Source organism: Coregonus lavaretus, assembly GCF_964263955.1.
Source record: "Coregonus lavaretus genome assembly, contig: HAP1_SCAFFOLD_5596, whole genome shotgun sequence".
In the NCBI taxonomy this organism is placed as follows: Eukaryota; Metazoa; Chordata; class Actinopteri; order Salmoniformes; family Salmonidae; genus Coregonus; species Coregonus lavaretus.
This window is the reverse complement of record NW_028156984.1, coordinates 1-25,482: the sequence shown is the minus strand read 5'-3', so window position 1 is coordinate 25,482 and position 25,482 is coordinate 1. Positions and strand designations below refer to the sequence as shown.

The window sequence follows — 25,482 nt, the reverse complement described above, 5'->3', positions numbered from 1 at the left end:
GTACATTTTAAGCACTGGCAGCCTTGTCCCCTATGATTTCATACACTTTGCCTCAAGTTCATTTTGACAGCTCATAATGGGTGGGGGCAGGTGAGGTTGCAAGTCAAACTCTTCTTTCACTCAGCCTGCTGTCAGAGCAACATTTTCCTAAAACAAATGTTAAACACTTTGGGCCTATTATTACTACATTATGTTCCAGTATGGCTATCTACTCCAGATAAATTGGAATAGGGCCGGTTTTCGGAATCACATCAACAACTGAAAAGAAAGCATCATTTCCCACTTCATTTCCCTAAATTGGGATGACCTCACGGTTAGATGCGGCCTCCTGGCTGTGGTCCACTACGGTTCATTTGGCGGGAACAGCTGGACTGGGACCTTGTGTTTGATCTCATTCTAGCTCGAGAGGTCGGGTTCTGTTGTAGACCACCCCATTAAAATCCCATCAGTCAGTCCTTCACTCCCCTCTCTCAGCCCCAGAGCCAAAGCTCTCCCTGCTATGGGCCCACCTACCACTGCCTAGCCTCACACTCTCCTCATCAGGACATAGTCAGTGACAGTCCGTGTGTGTTCTAGGCCTGGAGAGGGATGCTATAAGCTCAAAACATTCAAATGCAATACAACATAGTGAGTGGACCTGTCAAATAAGAAATGGAGACAGGGCCGACTCTAGCCTTTTGGGGGCCCTAAGCGAGAATTTTCCCCTCATGGAAAAACATTTTAGTGGCCCTCCTCTTGACGGTGGAGAGAAAAATGTATGTTTTAAAGTTCATTTTCTGCAATTCTACACATTTTTCCATGGGGCACAGAGAAAATGTTGCAGTTTTAAAAGGCCCAGTGCAGTCAAAAATGTGATTTTCCTGTGTTTTATATATATTTCCCACACTATGAGGTTGGAATAATACTGTGAAATTGTGAACATAATGATAATTCCCTGTTAGTGTAAGAGCTGTTTGAAAAGACTGCCTGAAAGTTAAGCTTGTTTTGGAGGGATGGAGTTTTGGCCTTCCATGATGACATCACCATGCGGTAAATTAGTTAATAGACCAATAAGAAAGACAGTTCCGAACCTCTCTGTCAATAACAACTAATTTTCAGTTTTCCCCTCCCCACTCAGACCACTCTCAGAAATTGCTCTTTGCCAAGAAGCTATTTTTGTTTATTTTTGACCATTTGAATTGAAAACATTCACATTAAGGTACTTAATTGTTACCCAGAAATGATTTGATATTAAGATAATAAATAAATAAATCCTGTCTGCATTGAACCTTTAAAGCAAGTTTTCTGCAATTCTACACATTTTGCCATGGGGTTGAGAGAAAACTGCATTTGTTTACACATTTCCTACAATTGTACAAATTTTGACATGGGGCAGAAATATTTGTTGTTGTTGCAGTTTTACAGCTAATTTCATGCAATTCTACACATTTTGTAGTGACTTATGCCATGCTATTATGATATCTGAGTGAGAATGACTAACAAAATCAATGGGGCCCCCTAGAGGTCAGCGCCCCTGGGCATGTGCCCTGCATGCCCGGTCGGTATTCGGCCATGATTTCTACAAGTGTAGATAGCTGGCTAGACTAACTACCAGTCTAAAAATAGTTAGCTGACATGGGTCAGCTGACATGAGTGACTGACAGTGACTGACATAAGAGAAACACTGCTGATGCAAATTGCATTTTGTGTATTCTACTATTCTTACTCTCAATACTAAGTTGAGACCACGACTGAGTTCCTAAAAACAATAATAATAATGTTTTCAACTAGACGTTGAACTGACATCTGTGCCCAGTGGGTTGTCTGGCTGGAAAACAACTTCAGTCAATATTTCTCTCATTCTACCCACATCTGCTCATATTTCGCTCAGATTCTCTCCATATCTCTCCCCTCTCTCTCTCTCCCCCTCCATCTCCCCTCTCTATCTCCTTCCTCCCGCTCTCTCTTTCACTCCTTTTCTTTCTCTATTCATCTCCCCCCTCACTCTCTGACATGCACCAACACGCACAGTGCCCAGTGGACAGGAGTTCTGAGCTAAGCAGAGAGGTGTGGACAGGAGAGGTGAGGAGAGGAGGAGGGGAGAGAGCCGGAGGGATGGGAGGTGTTCTTCACCAGGAGGATTGAAGGAGGGTGGAACTTGGACTCCACAAGGCCAGACCTTGTCAGCACCAGCCAGACAAAGCCACCGATCACGTGACACCATCAATTCCTATGTGACGACTCAATAGCGCATGGAAGCCAAATGGAGATAGTTAAGATGGCGTCTCATGGAGACAACATGCACAGTTTGAACTACTCCAGGAAGTGATGTTGCAGGCTAGCCAAGTTGTTCTGCGGGAGTTAGTCGAGGGAGGCCCCGCTCTCTCGCTTCCCCAGATGTTTAGTTAATTTCATTCTGATCTCTTTTGCATTATTGTAGCCTTTTTATGTAGCCTGTCAACTATGTGTCTGTCTATCCCTGTTCTCTCCTCTCTGCACAGGCCATACAAACGCTTCACACCGCGTGGCTGCTACCACTCTAATCTGGTGGTCCCTGCGCGCACGACCCACGTGGAGTTCCAGGTCTCCGGCAGCCTCTGGAACTGCCGTTCTGCGGCCAACAAGGCAGAGTTCATCTCAGCCTATGCTACCCTCCAGTCTCTCGACTCTTGGCGCTGACCGAAACATGGATTACCACAGAAAACACTGCTACTCCTACTGCTCTTTCCTCGTCTGATCATGTGTTCTCGCATACACCGAGAGCGTCTGGTCAGCGCGGCGGTGGCACAGTAATCCTCATCTCTCCCAAGTGGATATTCTCTCTTTTCCCCCTGACCATCTGTCTATCTCCTCATTTGAATTCCATGTTGTCACAGTCACTAGCCCATTCAAGCTTAACATCCTTGTCATTTATCGCCCTCCAGGTTCCCTTGGAGAGTTCATCAATGAGCTTGACGCCTTGATAAGTTCCTTTCCTGAGGATGGCTCACGCCTCACAGTTCTGGGTGACTTTAACCTCCCTACGTCTGCCTTTGAATTATTTCTCTCTGCCTCCTTCTTTCCACTCCTTTCCTCTTTTGACCTCACCCTCTCACCCTCTCCCCATACTCACAAGGCAGGCAATAAGCTTGACCTCATCTTTACTAGATGCTGTTCTTCTACTAATCTCACTGCAACTCCCCTCCATGTCTTTGTATCCTTTTCTCTCTCGCTCTCCTCCAACACTACTCACTCTGCCCCTACTCAGATGGTAATGTGCCGTCACAACCTTCGCTCTCTCTCTCCCGCTACTCTCTCCTCTTCCATCCTATCATCTCTTCCCTCTGCTAAATCCTTCTCCCTCCGGTCTCCTGATTCTGCCTCCTCGACCCTCCTCTCCTCCCTTTCTGCATCTTTTGACTCTCTATGTCCCCTATCCTCCCGGCCGGCTCGGTCCTCCCCTCCTGCCCCGTGGCTTGACGACTCATTGTGAGCTCACAGAACAGGGCTCCGGGCAGCCGAGCAGAAATGGAGGAAAACTAGACTCCCTGCGGACCTGTCATCTTTTCACTCCCTCTACTTTTTCTTCCTCCGTTTCTGCTGCTAAAGCCACTTTCTACCACTCTACATTTCAAGCCTCTGCCTCTAACCCTAGGAAGCTCTTTGCCACCCTCTCCTCCCTGCTGAATCCTCCTCCTCCTCCCTCCTCCCTCCTCCCTCTCTGTGGATGACTTTGTCAACCATTTTGAAAAGAAGGTTGACGACATCCGATCCTCATTTATTAAGTCAAATGACACCGTTGGTCCTGCTCACACTGCCCAACCCTATGCTTTGACTTCTTTCTCCCCTCTCTCTCCAGATGAAATCTTGCGACTTGTAATGGCCGGCCGCCCAACAACCTGCCCGTTTGACCCTATCCCCTTCTCTCTTCTCCAGACCATTTCCGGAGACTTTCACCCTTACCTCACCTCGCTCATCAACTCATCCTTGACCACTGGCCATGTCCCTTCCGTCTTCAAGAGAGCAAGAGTTGCACCCCTCCTCAAAACCCCTACACTCGATCCCTCCGATGTCAACAACTACAGACCAGTATCCCTTCTTTCTTTTCTCTCCAAAACTCTTGAGCGTGCCGTCTCTAGCCAACTCTCCTGCTATCTCTCTCAGAATTACCTTCTTGATCCTAACCAGTCAGGTTTCAAGACTGGTCATTCAACTGAGACTGCTCTTCCCCGTATCACGGAGGCTCTCCGCACTGCCAAAGCTAACCCTCTCTCCTCTGCTCTTATCCTTCTAGACCTATCTGCTGCCTTTGATACTGTGAACCATCAGATCCTCCTCTCCACCCTCTCCGAGTTGAGCATCTCCGGCGCTGCTCACTCTTGGATTGCGTCCTACCTGACAGGTCGCTCCTACCAGGTGGCGTGGCGAGAATCTGTCTCCGCACCACGTGCTCTCACCAATGGTGTCCCCCAGGGCTCAGTTCTAGGCCCTCTCCTATTCTCTTTATACACCAAGTCACTTGGCTCCGTCATATCCTCACATGGTCTCTCCTATCATTGCTACGCAGACGACACACAATAAATGTTCTCCTTTCCCCCTTCTGATAACCAGGTGGCGAATCACATCTCTGCACGTCTGGCAGACATATCAGTGTGGATGTCGGATCACTACCTCAAGCTGAACCTCGGCAAGACGGAGCTGCTCTTCCTCCCGGGGAAGGACTGCCCGCTCCATGATCTCGCCATCACGGTTGACAACTCCATTGTGTCCTCCTCCCAGAGTGCAAAGAACTTTGGCGTGACCCTGGACAACACCCTGTCGTTCTCTGCTAACATCAAAGCGGTGACCCGATCCTGCAGGTTCATGCTCTACAACATTCGCAGAGTACAACCATACCTTAGACAGAAAGCGGCACAGGTCCTAATCCAGGCACTTGTCATCTCCCGTCTGGATTACTGCAACTCGCTGTTGGCTGGGCTCCCTGCCTGTGCCATTAAACCCCTGCAACTTATCCAGAACGCTGCAGCCCATCTGGTGTTCAACCTTCCCAAGTTCTCTCACATCACCCCGCTCCTCCGCACACTCCACTGGCTTCCAGTTGAAGCTTGCATCTACTACAAAACCATGGTGCTTGCCTACGGAGCTGTGAGGGGAACGGCACCTCCTTACCTTCAGGCTCTGATCAGACCCTACACCCAAACGAGGGCACTACGTTCATCAACCTCTGGCCTGCTAGCCCCCCTACCTCTACGGAAGCACAGTTCCCACTCAGCCCAGTCAAAGCTATTCGCTGCTCTGGCACCCCAATGGTGGAACAAGCTCCACCACGACGCCAGGACAACGGAGTCACTGACCACCTTCCGGAGACACTTTAAACCCTACCTCTTTAAGGAATACCTGGAATAGTATAATAGTAATCCTTCTACCCCCCTTTACTACCACTGTCTTTTGTCTAAACTAACACCTGACTTATCTCACCTGCTAGCACTGACTTGTTTAAAGAAATGTACTTATTGTGATTGAGATGTAGTTGTCCCTGATTGCACTGACTTTGCTCACAACTGCTTGTTTGAAGAAGTGTACTTACTGTGATCAAGATGTGGTTGTCCCACTGGCTATCCTAAGTTGAATGCACCAATTTGTAAGTCGCTCTGGATAAGAGCGTCTGCTGAATGACTTAAATGTAAAATGTTAATGTAAATGCTGCCCCCTCTTATTGAGTAACTCAAATTGAAGGCCAACCGGGGAACTGCAGGCTGCCATAAACAACCACAGTAAATTATCCTTATAACCTCTTGTGTGTGTGACTTTTTAATAATCGGTTCAGGGACATACATCTGGTGTATTAGAAGAAATGATTGGTACAATGATTGTCTTCAAAACAATTTTTTATTTCCAGTCATTATAATGGGGGATACTGTTTTCTGCCTTGAACTTCCGTGGCTTCAATATGAGGGAGCAGTCATTCTCCCCTGACATGAACACACACACACACACACACACACACACACACACACACACACACACACACACACACACACACACACACACACACACACACACACACACACACACACACACACACACACACAGACACACACACACACACACACACACACACACACACACACACACACACACACACCCCTCTAGGCCACCTGGGTAATATAGCCATACCCGTCCCACCCCTTTACACCTCCCCTTCCCCCACCATATCCCACTCACCTTACCCCATCCCACCCACCCCACCCCATCCCACCCCCCTCACCTCATCCCACTCCCCTCACCTCATCCCACCCCCCTCACCCCATTCCTCTCCTCACACCCCAGAGGGGGGCTAATTGGCCTGTGTGATCTCCTCTTTTTCACCTCTGACCCCCTGATGCTAGAATAACAACCCCCCACCACCCCCAACACTTTGCCCCAATTAGGTGGGTCCTGTTCCCCCTCGCCAGTGACAGATGAGAGGTCACGGGGGTTGGAGGACCCACATGTTAGTTTTCCCTCTCTGGGTCCAGTGAAGCATGGAAAGTAGCTGGACAACATAAACAGCTTTAGCGGTGAGGATACCAAAGGTTAAACAGAAAGTAGTGTTGACTTAAAATAGGAAGTAGTGTTGACTTAAAATAGAAAGTAGTATTGACTTAAAATAGGAAGTAGTATTGACTGAGGAAAATAGTGACAGGTAGAAAGGCAGGTAGGGGAGGGGAGAGAGAATACATTCTAGAGATAGAGGTACAGAAATGTAGGGAGACAGCAAAAGGGCAAAAGGACTAATGAGAATGTGTTAGAGAGCTAGAAAGGGAGAACAGTGAGAGTGAGAGAGAGCGAGAGCGATAAAGCTTTGTGCTCACTGAGTTGAAACCAATGGAACACACAGAGGAAGAGTGGCAGGGAAATTGAGAGTTTTAGAAGGAGGGACCACTGTTCACATGGCACAGCTAGAGAGCACTAGACAGACAGGAGGAGAGAGAGCTTATAGACAGAAAGCAATACAGCTTTGCTCACTGAGCAGAAACCAAGTCTTTCCCCTAACCTCCCCATAATAAAATCACAATCTCAGAGTCTTAACCCAGCGAATCAAGGTGTTCGGGGCTCACCTCTCCTCTCCTTAGTTTGGTGTGTTTCGTCCACTAGCTAATGGGGAGCAGATGTGGAGGTATTTCACAAGTGTGGCTTCGGAAAACATTCCTGCACATAAATCCAATTAACTTGAAAACTGGACACAGACAGGCGACCGCCTGCTCCAAATCCAGTTGACTTAGGTAATGTAGTTAGAAGGACGAACAACAGAGGATGGATAGATACAGACAGCCTACGTTGTGGCGTTAGGGCCTACGTCAAGGCTAAAGGCTAATTGATTTAGCACGCTGAAGCTGAAGTAAGCTAAAGTAAACTGCCATGGTAATTCACACGCGTCACTGTTTTGGTTTGTCTGGAAGTTGTCAAAGGTCAAAGCATGAGACAGACACATTTGTAGCTGGTGGTCACTTGAGTTGCAAAACCCAGGGTGTTGCACACATGCTGGCTGACTAAACAAGGGTGAGCATCCCTTTCTCTGGGGGCAGCAGAAAGTCTGGGTGAAGATCCAAGACTTTACCTCTAATAGCAGATATAGGATCAGATCTCCCAAACCCTAACCACTACACTGAACACAAACATCTGACTCTGGACCAGCAGTTATGGGCAACTTCTACCAACAGTGCTTCGGCTAAGTTGGGCGACCATCACTGGGCTGAAAAAAACTATTAGTTGGTGTGGCAGCAGCTGCAAGGCTGTCTGGCACCTCATTCACAGCTAACTGGCTCCACGTGTGTAGGGGGACAAGCCTTAATAAATTAGCCTAGCCCCCTCTTCCCCTCTTCCCCCCTTCCCCCTTGCCCACCATAGACCCCCATCCACCCCTGCCCTTGGCGCAAGGCCCTTTTAGTGGCACAGCGGGACTGTGGTGGTCTTGTGTGGCTTTATTAACTGGGGTGGGGCGCGGAGAGGTGAGATTGGGGGAGGGTGACAGGGAGGAGAGAGGGGTCCCACCAGGTGCTAATAGATTTCCTGTAGCTTTGAAACGTTTGGTTATGCGGGTCCCCTGGAATGGCGTAGGGTTTCATCTGTGGCAAATTACCTGGACCGGGGTTTGACCTCCCTGCAACACACCTGGCCCAGACACACACTCCTGGACTGACACACATACCCGGACAGATGTGAATACACACACCCAGAAATACGCGCCTTCACACCTTTCCTCCATTCCTTAACTCCACCCACTCTCAGCCACCCACTCTCAAAAGACGTACACTTAAAAAAATTATACTCTCTCCACACGCATGGCTGTATGCCTCCTGCTTACCAAACAAACACATTAACACCTGATGCGCAAACAGTCACGTTTCAAAACTAGCCAACCTTTAGAGAGCTGCTGTGAGGGAGGCAGACTAGCGTGAGTTTGTGTTTCCCTCCCCGCATGTGTGTGTGAGTCTGTGTGTGTGAGTCTGTGTGGTTTTCTGTTGTGTGAGTGGTCCAGGCAGGGGGGGTCTGGCATTGGGACTGTGTGTATGAGTCAGCGCACTAAGTGACCTGAGGCAGGGGAGACAGTGTGTGTGGCTGCTACTCTCCAAAACAAGCAGCTGTGGGTCATCTCTGGGAGTCACACACACAAACAAGGTATACAGGGCTATCGTGTCAGAGGATGTTTATCTGAATGAGCAGGCAGCTTCCTGTGTGCCCCAGTCTCTGCCTCTTAATCACAGTCACGTTATTACGTTCTACGCACCAGGACTGCTGCCTCTCAGCCCCAATCACAGTCACACACACCTGGCCCTCACAGCTGAGGAAATAACTCACTCTGCTTGATCACAAAGATGTCTGGATGTCTGTTCTTTGTCTGCCTGTGTTATATCAGTGTCTAAGTCCTAGATTCAAGCAGATCAAGCGTTAACCTGCGATAGTCCACACCCGCATAGCTGGTGTTTTGGCAGTGTCGAAGGTGTATCTGTGTTAGAGCTGTCAAATCGGTGAGCAGCTGCTCTTGTGATCATTGTCATGAAGCCACACCGTCCCACTCGCGTTAGAAGTTCAGAAGGAGAAAGTGTAGCTATATAGAAATAATGATATTCAAATTGAAAATCATTAAACATAATAATGATTTCTATCAGCCTAGTCGAGGTGAAGATTACATCTCACATTCCAATAGTTGAACTTGTAAACAAGGCTGCAAGGGATTTCTATTAATGTGACTCTGTAAAGCCAATTGCAATGTCCGCTTTAGGTATAATGCCTGGAGCTGCTTGTGGATTTGACAGCGGGTGTTGGCTAGTGCGGATTTGATAGAATCTAGCCCTAACTCTGTCTGTCTGTATTATGTAATATACAGTAGCATTCACAAGTTTGGACACACCCACAAATTCTAGGGTTTTTCTTTATTTTTACTATTTTCTACATTGTAGAATCAAAACTATGAAATAACACTTATGGAATCATGTAATCAAATCAAATCAAATCAAATTGTATTTGCCACATGCGCCGAATACAACAGGTGTAGACATTACAGTAATATGCTTACTTACAAGCCCTTTACCAAAAATGCAGTTAAGAAAATAAAAAAGTAAATAAAAAATAAATAAGTAAAAAAAAAAAATTACAAATAATTAAAGAGCAGCAGTAAAATAAAATAACTGTAGGGAGGCTATATACAGTAACCAAAAAAAGTGTTAAAGAAAATATGTTATATTTGAGATTCTTCAAAGTAGCCACCCTTTGCCTTGATGACAGCTTTGCACACTCTTGGCATTCTCTCAACCAGCTTCATGAGGTAGTCACCTGGAATGCATTTCAATGAACAGGTGTGCCTTGTTAAAAGTACATTTGTGGAATTTCTTTCCTTCTTAATGCATTTGAGCCAATCAGTTGGGTTGTGACAAGGTAGGGGTAGTATACAGAAGACAGCCCTATTTGGTAAAAGACCATATTATACTATGGCAAGAACAGCTCAAATAAGCAAAGAGAAACGACAGTCCATCATTACTTTAAGACATGAAGGTCAGTCAATCCGGAAAATTTCAAGAACTTTGAAAGTTTCATCAAGTGCAGTCGCAAAAACCATCAAGCGCTATGATGAAACTGGCTCTCATGAGGACCTCCACAGGAAAGGAATATCCAGAGTTACCTCTGCTGCAGAGGATAAGTTCATTAGAGTTACCAGCCTCAGAAATTGCAGCCCAAATAAATGCTTCACAGAGTTCAAGTAACAGACACATCTCAACATCAACTGTTCAGAGGAGACTGTGTGAATCAGGCCTTCATGGTCGAATTGCTGCAAAGAAACCACTACTAAAGGACACCAATCAGAAGGAGAGACTTACTTGGGCCAAGAAACACGAGCAATGGACATTAGACCGGTGGAAATCTGTCCTTTGGTCTGATGAGTCCAAATTGGAGATTTTTGGTTCCAACCGCCGTGTCTTTGTGAGACGCAGAATAGGTGAATGGATGATCTCTGCATGTGTGGTTCCCACTGTGAAGCATGGAGGAGGATGTGTGATTGTGTGGGAGTGCTTTGCTGGTGACACTGTCTGTGATTTATTTAGAAATCAAGGCACACTTAACCAGCATGGCTACCACAGCATTCTGCAGCGATACACCATCCCATCTGGTTTGCGCTTAGTGGGACTATAATTTGTTTTTCAACAGGACAATGATCCAACACACCTCCTGGCTGTGTAAGGGCTATTTGACCAAGAAGGAATGTGATGGAGTGCTGCATCAGATGACCTGGCCTCCACAATCACCCGACCTCAACCCAATTGAGATGGCTTGGGATGAGTTGGACCGCAGAGTGAAGGAAAAGCAGCCAACAAATGCTCAGCATATGTGGGAACTCCTTCAAGACTGTTGGAAAAGCATTCCAGGTGAAGCTGGTTTAGAGAATGCCAAGAGTGTGTAAAGCTGACACCAAGGAAAAGGGTGGCTACTTTGAAGAATATAAAATATAAAATATATTTAGATTTGTTTAACACTTATTTGGTTACTACATGATTCCATATGTGTTATTTCATAGTTTTGATGCCTTCACTATTATTCTACAATGTAGAAAATAGTAAAAATAAAGAAAAACCCTTTTAATTTATACCAATTTGTAAGTCGCTCTGGATAAGAGCGTCTGCTAAATGACTTAAATGTAAATGTAAAAATGAATGAGTAGGTATGTCCAAACCTTTGACTGGTACTGTATATATAATCTGTCTGTCTGTCTGTCTTCTGCCTGTATGATTGTCCATCCAGCCTTCCATCCCTAAATCAACCCACCCACCCATCAGTGGAGGCTGCTGAGGGGAAAACGGCTCATAATAATGGCCAGAATGGAGCAAATGGAATGGTATTTGATATCGTTCTACTGATTCCGCTCCAGTCATTACCAACAGCCTGTTCTCCCTAAATAAGGTGCCACCAACCTCCTGTGCCACCCTCCCACCCATCCATCCATCCATCTCTCTCTGTTTACCCATCCATATAGCAAATATATGTGATTCTGTCTTACTGTTTATCAGTGTTGAGCTGAATCTCAGGAGTGAGTCAAAGAACTACACTTCCCAGAGTGCACCAGCAGCAGCAAACCGGCTGCTTGTCACCTGATCAATCATTTTCACTGATCTGGAGCACCTGTGAAGGCATGGAGGGGCTTAGTCATTCAGAAGAACAAACTTCAGAGAGAAGACTCCAAGTTCACTCACAGGTTCAGTCCAAAGACGCCAATGGTAAAAGGCTTAAATGGTTAATTAATTTAAGTTATTTAGAATGTTTATTTAAATGTTGAAACTAATTTAAGTTCATTAAAATGTTTCATTAAAATGGTAACTTTTTGTTCTGTCTTTAAAGGTTTACAACCTAATTTACTGGCTAATTTACTGGACAGACCAATCAACTGAAAGCAAAAAAAAAAAAAAAAAGATTAAGTCTGAAATTTGAGTTGTCCCTGTGACCTTTGGATGGTGAACAAGAGGAGGACTTGACAATCAGTGGTTCAACAGTTCAACACACATACCACATTCTTTCACAACACAATGGGCATTTCCCTTTTCCTTTACGTCTGTACACAAACCACATCTTCTTTCCTTCCCTTGTCTCTATGACCTGCTGGCCTCCAGTCATTATTCCAGCTAAGAGAGTTGACGTGCGGGCGCCAGTCACGCCAGTAATTTTTGTCAGTGTAATGAGAACCACATCAAACTATCAGCGCTGGTCATTCTGCTCAATGAGGCGGGACTGGATCAGGCTGGACCACATCTGCCTGGGGGTATGATACATTAGGTGGGCGATTCACTTTCACGATGGCCTGAACATGAAAGGAACATGAAAAGGGAGCACTACCAGACTGCAGCGATTTACAGCCAAGAATGTGCTGAAACAACCAGCAGAAGAGTCACCCAGCAACAGTTAGTGAGAGCTGAAGGTAGAGCTACCGCAGTGCAGAGATTGGGGAGTGGTTGCACAGGTGTAGGGGAGTTTGGAATGGATGTCATATTGTAGGGAAGGTGGGGGGCTGCACCAAGGGGGATGGGGGGCTTGTGGTTACCACCAAACACACCGCAAAACTTCTAAACCTTGGCAGGTTATCTACTGTGGCAGGTGGCCCAAAATAAGTGGTTGCTACAAAGCATCTGTGCCCTATAGCTTAAAAGATGACCTGTAATCATTATAGGTAAATGTAACTGGTCTCCAATTCTGTGGCTAACTCTAAGAGGCCCACTTCCATAAACACAAGTCTTCTGGCAGGATATGATGTCCTCAATGTTTCTGCCTGTCAGTGGTGGCTGGTACTAGGGCTGTTACGTGACCGTATTACCACCACACCGGCGGTCACGACTCATGAAAACAGAGTGATGGCCTCTATTAAAAAGAGGAGGATCCCATCGGCTTTCAATAGGCTAGGCCTACTATATTTATTTCTCAACTTCCTAATATTAAGCACATTACTTCTCTTTACAACAAGAGTATAGCCTACCTGGATGGAATGAAAATTAACCACGGGAAAAGCATCGTCCATTCGCTATTTAAGTGCATAGATGGCATGTATTTTTTCCCCATGCCCCTGTTTCGAGACAGGTGCATGATAATGGTCCATTCTAAATAAAAACAAATTGCACACATATTATTTAGTATATGTAAAGACAAGATTAAATCAAGAATAGTCTGATGGGTGACAATATTAGCCTATCACTTGTGAATTATATATTATCACTTGTAAATGATGCCCATCTTAAGGCAAGAATCAGCGATTTCCTTTTTTTTGCGACTTTTTCAAATCATAGTCACACACCTCACGTAACCTAGACAATAGGCCTATATGTTTTGATAAGGCTAGTATCACAACTAAAGTGGCCAAATAACTTCTTAAAATGAAGCACATTAATCCGCTTTACAATCAGCTCTACAGGGTATAGAGTTTAAAGTTTGGGGAAGATCATTTTCACCATAAAAATGCACCTTTATAATAAAAGCATTATATGTATAATCGCATTTGCGGTCACTTTTGAGAATGGTGTTTTCCTGCTAATGGAACATTCTCGCTTATAGCCTACTGCTGTGTGCGCATTGCTGCGTTTATAATGTGAAGAAATAGCCTAATAGTTTATCAAAATTTTTAGCTAAATGTTCTGATCTGTTGCATCAGGCTCATTGCTTAAAACAAGGTTTTTGATACTAGTGGTTGTATTCATTTGTGATCTATCGCATCCCACAACTGTCCCAGACTATGTTTGGAATATTTATTTCTCGCACAGAATGAATATGTCAACTTTTGAACTATGGGGGATAGTAGATTAACATAGGCTAGTGCTTTTGCTGTTTGTTAGGCCTACTCATCTTGTTGGCAGACGAAAAGTAAATGTGGACAGTTCTTCCAGTATCTTCAATATGCGCCTTGAAATTGGATAAGGACACGCGCAATTATGTCCCGGATGTGTGTCTTCACTTGTAGCCTGTGAGAAAGACCCTATCACATGACAGAGAACCATGTGAGTGAGAGGTGCTTGGGCACCAGCTGGGAGAAGGGAAATATAATTATTATATTCAGCCCAAGGGCACAACGGCCGCTGGCCGCAAAAGGCATGGATTTTTTTGCGGGGCATTACGGCCACACAAATGGGATGCAGCCAGTAAATTCGAGGCATTATCAAGTGCTTGTCAAATTGTGAATGAGAGACTGATGAAGTGTGTACAGCCTGCGCAAAAAACAAAGCCTTTCATGCGACTATTTTCAAATCATCATTAGAGTCGCATCATGCAGCCTTAGAATGTCAAAAAAATCTAAACATATAGCCCAACATTTCTTTCACAACTAAAGTTACATAAATAACTCTAAATTAAGCCTATAGAAGTACCTGTTTCTTTGTTAACTGCTCAACACAGAATAGCCGCATGTGCGTACTCCCTCAAATCGTTTGGAGAAAATATCCTTTCTATTTTATTCAGCTATGTTCAATTGTATTCTTCATACAATAAAATAATATAAAATAATGGCACGGAATTCTAAGCAAATCTTGTCTGCTAAATGAACTAGTGTAGCCCACAGCCATATGGCATAGTCAGATCAGGGCTTAACATAAGGACAACTCAGAGCATGCTATTCTGTTCTTCTGAAATATACTACATTTTCTTCATATCATGTTTCTTTAGACCTGTCTAAAATAAATAATGGATTTATTGTGATGGTGTAGGCTATATTACATGGATTTTTTTAGACTTTTAAAAATGTAGATGTTCCAATGGTCTGCATCAGTGGCTTGTAGGCTATGTGTGAAAGCCAGGAGATGCTAAATGTGTTTATGTTAATTACCGGTCAATTACCGTGAGAGTGGCAGTTATTTGCTTGAAAATCACCGGCTATCAACATTTCATGACCTCCACAGCCCTAGCTGTTACCACTTTAAATCGGAGGACGGGCTCAATGGATGGAATGGAATAAATGGAACGGTATCAAAAACATTGTTTCTGTGGGTTTAATACCATTTCAGTAATTCCATTCCAGTCATTTCTATGAGCCTTCCTCCTCTTACCAGCCTCCACTGTATTCAACAGGCAGTGCCTGTTCTAAAAAGGCTGCCTGGCCTTGTATGCTATCCCGATGGGCCCCCCGACGCAGGAAACCTGCGTAAACGTTTACTGTAGTCTTCTCTCTTTTACATGTAATCTAATCTCTAATGATGACTGGAATAGTGAGCTGTGGAGCTGCGAGCTGCGGACCAAGGACCTCGAGGGCACTGGCCAGCTACAGTCCTAAGAGAGGTGATGTACTAACAGACCCCGGGAAAAACAAACACAATCTAAATATAGACGTCTCAGCTTTCCTAAATTGGGGTCCCAATCCCCATTCCCTTTCAAATCTCATAGGGTTCAAATGTTGACCACCGTCATTACAACGTCACAAGACCGTAATGGCGGTCCCGACAAAGGCAAGTGAAACGTGCTTACGAGGCCTTTAGAAAAGGAAATCCGAAGCTATGTCAAATCTGGAGATCTGCAAACAAACACGGTTCTATAGAAACACAATGGACTTCAATAGGGATGTTAATAATGCCTTAAAGTTGCACTGAGAAGCCGGGAGACTAGTTTTGAAATGGGCTTAACCAAAACCTCATCAGTCTTGGTGGTCTGATCTTCTCTGTCTTTTGTCGGTTGAGGTTTAGAATGTTGCTTTTTCTGCAGCTCTCGACAGCTTCCCACAAAGCTGTTCTCTCACCATCTATCCCCACAACAACTACACAGAACCTAATATATCTTTGGGTTTCTCTGAGTCATTGTTAGGGGGCTTGATATTCTAGTCAGTATGATTTAATTGTGGGTACTTACGTCTTTGGTTGTCTCAACACATATAGTTTAACACTTCTCAATTGTAGGCATATTTCAAATTACATAGTCTTAAACGATTGACCATATCCCCATTAGCCAGTGTTATAGTTTTTAAGAATAAATGTTAAGGTGAACGCATTAGCTCATTCTAAAGGGATTACGTAACAGCCTATCAGCATGTAAATATTGTGCCAACATTCTGTCCCACCAGTGAAGTGCAACTAATAGACTCCATTTAAACAGTGCATTAGGCTTAACTCACCTAAACCACCACCAACGTGCAGTTCCACCATCTCTGTGAAGCTTGGCGGCCATTTTGAATCTTTGTTTCTGTTCACTAGTAATGAAATACATTTGTTTATGCAAACATATCGTAGGGCATCCAGTGACTGCAGTTCCCGTCAGATATGGATCAACACAAAGCTGCAAGCCGAAACTCAGATAACAATGAAAAACACAACACGACCAGCAACCCATAACATAAACTGGAGGGGGCCATCTTGGAAAACAGACACAGAGAGCAGAGCCTCTATCAACGAGTTCTTAGTGTCATGTTGAGGTGACCAGAGGCGTCATGCCTATATAGATATTTTTTGTTGTTGTTTCTCTGTAATATTACTAGCCACCTAGCAATTTTATGAAGTTGGCTTTAGCTAGCCAAGATAGGTTCCCAATCTCTCAAACTCATAACTAGCTACCAATATGCCATTTCAGGCTATCAATCAAGTTAGAGCAGCTAGCTTGTCTGACTACAGGTTACTGCCAAAATAAAGGAAACACTAACATAAAGTGTCTTAATAGGGCGTTGGGCCACCAAGAGCCAGAACAGCTTCAATGCACCTTAGCATAGATTCTACAAGTGTTTGGAACTCTATTGCAGGGATGCGACACCATTCTTTCACAATAAATTCCATAACTTTGTGTTTTGTTGATGATGGTGGAAAACGCTGTCTCAGGCGCAGCTCCAGAATCTCCCATAAGTGTTCAATTGGGTTGAGATCTGGTCATTAAACCATTCAGTGACCACCCGTGCCCTGTGGAGGGGGCATTGTCATCCTATGGGGGCATAGCAATGGTAGCCAAAATAATGGCCTGCCCAGCATTTTTATACATGACCCTAAGATGTTAATTAACTCAGGAACCACACCTGTATGGAAGAACCTGCTTTGGGATGTTAATTGCTTAATTAACTCAGCACCTGCTTTCAATATACTTTGTATCCCTCATTTACTCAACTGTTTCCATTATTTTATGTAGTTACCTGTCCTTTAACAAGCAATAACTAACTGTACTAAATAAGACTCACATTCCTTTCATTATTTTACCCAGATTTTAGTAGAGATGCAGAGAAGCATATTAAGTTTCTTCAAAAATGCAAATCAATTTATAACATTTTTCACATGCGTTTTTCTGGATTTTTTTTTTGTTATTCTGTCTCTCACTGTTCAAATAAACCTACCATTAAAATTATAGACTGATCATGTCTTGTCAGTGGGCAAACGTACAAAATCAGCAGGGGATCAAATACTTTTTTCCCTCACTGTACATGCTCATGACAAGTCCTACAATGTATTGTAATGCATTATAACTGGATGATTTAGGTAAATTTAGGTAAAAAAGCATCTATTTACTAAAACATATTCCAGTGAAAGAGTAGAGACTGCAGACTGAGCATGCAGTCTAGTTTGAAATATAGGTCAAGGGATTGGATGTATCACGTGTCAAAAGGTCAGTCAAAATGTGAAGTGATATGTCCAATGAACGTTTGCCAACTAACGTTATGGGACTCTACTCAGCTCTACCATTTGCTGCTGAAAGCTATGGCATTTCACTGCCGAGTTTGACCTTCACTACGCCCTACTACAGACTCTATACAATGTTTATCGTTTATCTTTATAGTTTATGATATTATTATGACTTCTTACAAAGAGATAATAAGGGAACGACTGAGCGCTTTGGTCGTAATTGTTATGGTCAATTTCCTGCTCGGGGTCTGTAAAATATGTAATTTCATATTATTGCTCTCCGCTTAGTCATTTCCACAGCTGTGCTACCAATAATAAAGACTGCTTTATTAATCATAAATACTAAAGGCATTGTAATTGGACTCATTAAAATGTCCCTTAGCACCAGAGAGACTTAAGTGTTCCTTCATGGGGCCTGCAGTATATCATACAGCATAAGGGACAATTTTAACGTCGATCATAAAGAGTAAAAAGAGCATGTAGTCCGTCTTTGGGGAGCTGTGAGGGAGTATGTGGCAAAGGATGTGGACTTGACAGCAGCTGGTTTCAGGTTCAAGTCCAAGAAGGACCTCTGCTACCGACTAAGTCAATTTACATTCGATAAACATACTGTCGGAGAAGGGGGGATGAAACTGTACCTGAAAAAGCTGGAGCTCTCCATTCTTCCTAAATGTGTCTGCTAAACAAATTCAATGTCATAACCTCAGAGATATATAGATACTCTTCACTTTCACTTCCTGGATGTTGTTGTTGGCCCGGCTTCAATTCTCATAGCTGATTGGTCGGTGGGAGTCACTGGGGGACACTGGGATAGCAGACTGCAGCTTCTTTCAGTTTCTCACACACACTTCGTGGGGAAAAGTTGGAAATGTGTTTTGGCAACATGACAATAACAGTAATTCAATCTGGATTGGGGAGGAAAGGGCCCAGAATTGCAAGAGGACACCATGCAACATATAATAATTAGAAAGTTTTATTCTGAATATACTGTATTTGCACATGAATAAACATTTTCCAGGATTATAAACATTATTATTTTCTTTCTTTCGGCCGAGAATAATAACAGTATTGTACAAATGTATACATGACTGATTCGGGCGAATCAAGTTCCACAAAAGTGTAACATCTTAGAAGCACAATCAAGGGAGATTGACGGGGAGGCCCACCAATAGCCTGCCAAAAGGGCGGCTGGCAAGGGAAGATTGGTCGACAGGTCCACCAATGGTCTGCCATGAAAACGCTGGCAGAGAAAGATTGAGGGGCAGTCCCACCAATAGTCTGACATAGTGCGGCAGGCATGGGACACTCCCCTTAAAACACACACTGAGCGTTCTTGAGAAAAGAGTCCAGAAAAAGCATAACCCACACAATCCACACAGAGAGCACCACAGCACCGAAAAACACTTCCAATCACTTTGCTAATATGTTATTCCTGAGGTGACAGCATCTGATTTTAGCACTTCGAGTGGCATGGAATAACCCAACACCATTTCCCAAAAGTCTGGTATTAAATGTGACAACCTGTGATGAGAGGAAAAAAATATGCATTGTCACATACACCAGATAGGTGCAGTGAAATTAGTTGTTTTACAGGGTCAGCCATAGTAGTATGGCCCCCCTGGAGCAAATTGGGTTAGGTGCCTTGCTCAAGGGCAAATTGACAGATTTTTCACCCTGTCGGCTCGGGTATTCGAACCAGTGACAACACGATGCCCAGCTAGTGTAACATCCAATTGGCTCAAAGAAGATGACCGATTGACACATGGCTTTAACCAATCAAACGAGTGTGCACTGCATTTTAAACACCACACCAGCCAACAGGGGTTCCTCTACTGAGCTCACTCAGACCAGGGTGGTACCAAATACTGTCTCCTCAAGAAAAAGGCAGTAGAAGCTGTATCGTTATCATATCATGAACAAACACCCGACAAGTATAATGCTTCCCATCCCAACGTTACACAATAAAGCAGGAACACACAGAGGATAATTTATCTCATTGCCTACCACTGATATCATGGCATTATCATGCAGCACAGGGAAAATAGATAGGAGATTTGCATTTATTCAATCGTAAACATTGCATAAACGTTAGTAATAGGTTTCCCAGTAAACAGAGAAAGAGAGTCCTATGGCACTTGATATTCTTGAGTGTTCGTTGATATTGAGGATCTTAAATACCAGTATGTTAGTTAGTTTCACCACAGAATATTGAAACAACCAATACGGGACCCTAAACGGCACCTCAGACCACTCGTATAGTTTCGGACATGACAGAAGTCTGCCTTTGGTGATGGTGCTCTAGTTTCACCTCATAACATATGGGCAAATAATCCTAGCTTAAGACTGGGATCATAACAAAAGTCCCCTTCCCCTTCTGTGTTTCAGAGAAATGGAAAAAGCCCAGATGGATTTTATTCTGGGTGACGTAAGAACGCTTTTGTAATGATAACTTACGCAATGATAATGAGGGGGGAGGGAGGGAGAGAAGTATTACAATGGCACTAGAGACCACACAGCGTAATCATGTGGTTTCCTAATTCTACATTGAATTGACTGTGTGATTTCCTGAGTCCATATGCCTCTGTTTTCAATGGAAACGATGCGTGAATGTTTCTGACATTACCCCAGGGCTCCTTTAAAGTCACTGTTTTGGTGGCAGTTTGCATCTTCCTTTACAGCAATTAATTCAATTACGTATTACTAGTATTAGTCTTAAGTGAGTTTTCGGAAACTATGATTGTCGATTGTTATCTGAATCATTGTCTGAAATGATCTTTGTTAGCTTTTAAGAGGTAAATTCAGTGCCAGGAACTCCCCCATATTTGCTCTATAACAGATCAGTAACATTAAACGACTATATCTGATCACACCCCAGTCGAACTAGCTGAATTTCATCACCCCCCAAAAAACGTATTTATTTTTTAAAGCACAGCATATCTACCATGTCCCTCTTTTGAACCATGTTCATAAATACGACAAATACAATCAATTTAGAGAGGAATTGTTGATATTCTGACATGATAATAAAACCTGTTTTCTAAAATGTTGAATAAAAAAACGTAACCTTACGTTCCTTTCACTCAAAGTTATTCCACAGCATAATAATTTGGCGAGGATGATTGATGGGTCCAGATTTGGTCCTGAATAAAATGAGGCACATTTCTGTTATTTCTTAAGTATTTTGGCAGCTGTTCTTGTGGAGGAATGAGTTAGCAGGTGTATAACATAGTATAGTACACTCAGAAAGACAGTATGTCAATCTGTCTTGATGATGAGACACAACAGATCTTAACTACGTGTCAAAATCTCTAATTCGTAAAGTTATTAAAGTACTAGAACCACAATGCACACAAAAACTAAGAAAAAACAACAGGACTGATATCCACACTGATATGAATGAATTTAGATTGGATTGTATTGATACAAATTCTCACTAGGTCTTGAAGCGATTTCCATTTTAAGGGGGAAATTCACTTTGCAACGAGGTGCAATTGTTTTTGATTTGGGGAATAGTTATCTTCAATAGCGGGCAAAACATTGTGAAAGACAGATTCTAGTTGCAAGTCACGTATTCAACGATACTGAAATCAAGAAGTGACACATTGGCAAGCACAAGTATACTGTCATGTACCAAAGTCTACATTTCCTACATCCCTCCGATTGTTTCTCTTAATTTTATATCCATTGCATTGAAATCAATCAAAAAATAATGGCAATAAAGCCAACATAACACAGTAGCATGCAGCTATACTCTTCATCCTAACAAAAAACTAAAACAAACTTAAATATTCAAATAAATACCAAACACATCAAGTTTTCTTCAGGTCAGTAGCCACACAGTCAAATAAATAGAGCTAAAGGGGTTGTCTGACTAAGAATCAACATGGCACTAGAGATTAGACCAATGAGCGCACTAGAGGCCAGCCGGGGTGCCCTGATTGGTCAACTGCACTTTGGCAATGATGGTTAGTTCAGAGGGACCAGATACTGACATTGACCATATGTGGTCAGGCTTGAGGGAGAAGTGGTTGACCGCAAACAGATAGGGATCTATAATTTCAAACTGGGGTTAGTAAGTGGAGGTAAAAGTGGAGGTAAACATGTGACCACATGTCTGTGAATGAATATGATCGTCGTACACCACATCTATACAAGAGGACAGCAGTGTGAATGTAAATGTGTTGCTACTTTTAAATGGGGGTTGAAACAAACAGAATAATGCCAACAGCACCCCAATGTAAAATAAAAAACGGTCTGATTTCTGACTTCCTATTGAACATTTGTGTGTCTCTTACTGCAACTTGAACAAAACAAACAAACATTTCAATACTGAGTAACAAGCCACTGCAAAACGCTTTTAAATAAATAAATAATTGGGACGGTTGCGAAGGGCAGCACTGTTTCTGGCAGTGTTGAATATAAATCTATGGGGTTCTCTTTTAGAAGGGCACATCACAAAAAGCCAAACTGAACCTAAAAGGAACCCAAAAAGAAGAGGCAGTCCTTCCACTTTCCACCTGGCACTGTAAGGCAGTCCAACCTGTAGCATTCGCAGGGTTGTCATCGTCGAGCCAAACAAAGGTCAAAGTTCACCACTTAATCAACTCGATTCCCCTAAACTCAGATGGCTGGAGGGGAAAAGTCAGGGGTCAGGGATGAAAGTTCTCGCTTAGAATCATTTTTTTTAACGTCCCACTGACGTTAGCTTTCCTCACTTTCTCCCACCCCCGGGTGAAGAAATGTAACGAAACCCTTGAAAAACGCAAATATCACAAAAGAAAATCTGTCAGGATGTGGTTTCGGATTCAGTTCAGCGTTTTGAGGCGGCGTTGCATGCTGGTTGCCAGGGGGGCAACCGGGGTCTTCAGAGGTCACGAGGGGACAGCGTGGTGCGTCGAGCTGGCCAGGAGCCAGAGCAGGGCCAGCTGCAGCGCCACCATGGCCAGCAGGGAAGGGCTCAGAGCGGACGCCCCACCACAGTCAAAGTCCTCCTCCTGTGACCACGGCAACAAGTGGGGAGGAGGAAGGTGGCAGGGGGACAAATTAGTGACAGACACAACCAAGTTGATGACCTTCTGACCCTGCTGACTAAAAGGTAATAGGTTGAATAGGGGTACAGCAGCCCAGTATGTCTTACATGTCTTACGTATTCATAAAGCTATGTGTGATGACTGAATATAGCAAGGTATAATGGTACTAGACTGCATATTCACACTGAATAGAGAATGGAGTATCTATGGAATAATTGTAATCTGAGTATGGAATAATCCATGTCTGATAATCTGATGTCTGATAATCTGTACAGCTCTATTGAGTGGAACGCATTAACAAATAATATTTTCAGGCATATATAATTTGCTACATCATAAAATAAATAATAATCTGTTACAGAGAAATTAGGAAACAAGGGGCTGCGTTAGCTAGCATCTAGATTAGTAAACACATGTCAGTAGACAAACACAAGAACCAGATAAAGAGAGATGGACAGAAATACAAAGTATGATACAGAGAGAAAGAGATAGGGAGAGAGATTTAAAGAGAGAGAGATAGATATAGAAAGAGAGTAAAAAAGAGACAGATTGAGAAAGAGATAAAAAGAGAGAAAGAGATAGAGAGAGAGAAAAAAAGAGAGAGAGCGTGCTTGATGGGACTGACCCGAGACAGCACATGAACAGTGGCAGCAGTAACATGAGCAGAGAGGAGGCCAATGGAGAGCCTGCGCTCGTCCGGCACATGTGCTCATCCTAACCATCAACAGCCAATCAAAGAGCAGGAAAGAAACAGAGAGAAAGAGAAAGTCATGCAGCAAACATTCCACAGTTAGCAGTTAGAAAGTCCATGTGCAAAGAACGGAGAAAACAGAACACTTTGTGGAAACGTGAAGAGATAGAAACAGAGAGAAGCATCTAAATAGGAGAAAGGTGTGTGTGAGTGTGTGTGTGTGTGTGTGTGTGTGTGTGTGTGTGTGTGTGTGTGTGTGTGTGTGTGTGTGTGTAGGAGAAAGAGAAAGCGTGCAAGCATAAGAAGTTAACACCATCATGAAAACTTTGAGAAACCAAAAGGTTTTACCACTGGGATAAGACTAGTCCGAAAAAACAAATCAAAGCATTCAAGCGCAGAGATTTCACACACAAATAATTTGTCGTTAACACTACATATTTGCTTACTCTTGAACCATACAGTGCAATATGTCAATATCAGCCAATAGTTGTATTTGTGTGGGAAATCTCTGCACATATAGTAACCCAAAGACAGGAGTAGAGAAAGAGGCAGCCATTTTGAGTAAAAGATGGAACATTAACAAGAGAAAATTATGCACAAAGAGAAAAGCACATGCATTGTGGAAACATATTAGTTTATTGTTAGTTTGCGTTTGTGACGTTAAATTTGACGTTTGCCATTTTTAAACACAGAGGATGACAAAATAATGACGGTGACTTACCCTCTCGTTGTTGTCGAAACAGGCATCTGGACCTTTCCGGAACCTGGGTTTCTCAGCCATTTCACATGGGTCTGGTCCCTCAGCTACATCAACCCGTTCAGGAAATAAACCATTGGTTCTGGTAGCTCAGTTGGTTAGAATAAATACTGAACAAAAATCGAAACGCAACATGTAAAGTGTTGGTCCCATGTTTCATGAGCTGAAATAAAAGATCCCAGAAATTCTCAGTTCACACAAAAAGCTTATTTCTCTCAACTGTTGTGCACAAATTCATTTACATTCCTGTAAGTGAGCATTTCCCTTCTGCCAAGATAATCTCTCCACCTGACAGGTGTGGCATATCAAGAAGCTGATTAAACAGCATGATCATTATACAGGTGCACCTTGTGCTGGGGACAATAAAAGGCCACAGATTGCCCCAATGGTGGGGTTATGGTATGGGCAGGCATAAGCTTCAGACAACGAGCACAACTGCATTTTATCGATGGCAATTTGAATGCAGACAGATACCGTGACAATATCCTGAGGCCCATTGTCGTGCCGTTCATCCTCCACCATCACCTCATGTTTCAGCATGATAATGCACGGCCCCATGTCACAAGGATCTGTAAACAATTCCTGGAAGCTGAAAATGTCCCAGTTCTTCCATGGCCTGCATACTCACCAGACATGTCACCCATTGAGCATGTTTGGGATGCTCTGGATCGACGTGTACGACAGTGTGTTCCAGTTCCCGCCAATATCCAGCAACTTCACACAGCCATTGAAGAGGAGTGGGACAACATTCCACAAGCCACAATCAACAGACTGATCAACTCTATGCGAAGGAAATGTGTCGGGCTGCATGAGGCAAATGGTGGTCACACCAGATACTGACTGGTTTTCTGATACTTAAAAAAAAAAAGTATATGTGACCAAGAGATGCATATCTGTATTCCCAGTCATGTAAAATCCATAGATTAGGGTCTAATGAATTAAATTCAATTGACTGATTTCCTTATATGAACTGTAACTCAGTAAAATCTTTTAAATTGTTGCATGTTGCGTTTATATTTTTGTTCAGTGTAGTTCTTGCATCACCAGATATTGTGGGCACAGAATTAAACAGAACACTATTAGATTTTATCTCTATGGCTGTAGGTTTCCCACATGGTGGCCACACATACCGAATCAATATCAATAAGAGCCACTTTGGATAGAAGTGGATGAAAGCAACTAGTAAATTACCATATCAAATTAAATATCAAGCCATAACATTCATCTAAATGTGAATGAACAATCGGAACAGATGCTTTCAGAAAGAAAAAAACACGTTATTTTGGAAGCAAATCAAAAAGCCTCTTCTGAAACCCTTTTGGCTGCCATTTTTAATTGATGTGAATTTTCATTAGGCTCCTTCCATAATTGGCCACTGCCCTGGTGTTTTGGATGGGATATGATGGATTTGTTCGTAAGCCTTTCAGAGTGGATTAGCCTTCGCTATCATCTGCCACA

General features: G+C 43.4%; 1 long non-coding RNA gene across 1 annotated transcript; it reads right to left on the bottom strand.

Moving 5' to 3' along the window:
- Nucleotides 1-18,503: 18,503 nt before the first annotated feature.
- Nucleotides 18,504-25,453, bottom strand: LOC311125953. Its single transcript, XR_014612927.1, has 2 exons — nt 23,989-25,453; nt 18,504-22,540 (listed from the first exon to the last, which is right to left on the bottom strand). It is a non-coding gene; the product is annotated as an uncharacterized lncRNA (long non-coding RNA).
- Between the last annotated feature and the right edge of the window lie 29 nt (nt 25,454-25,482).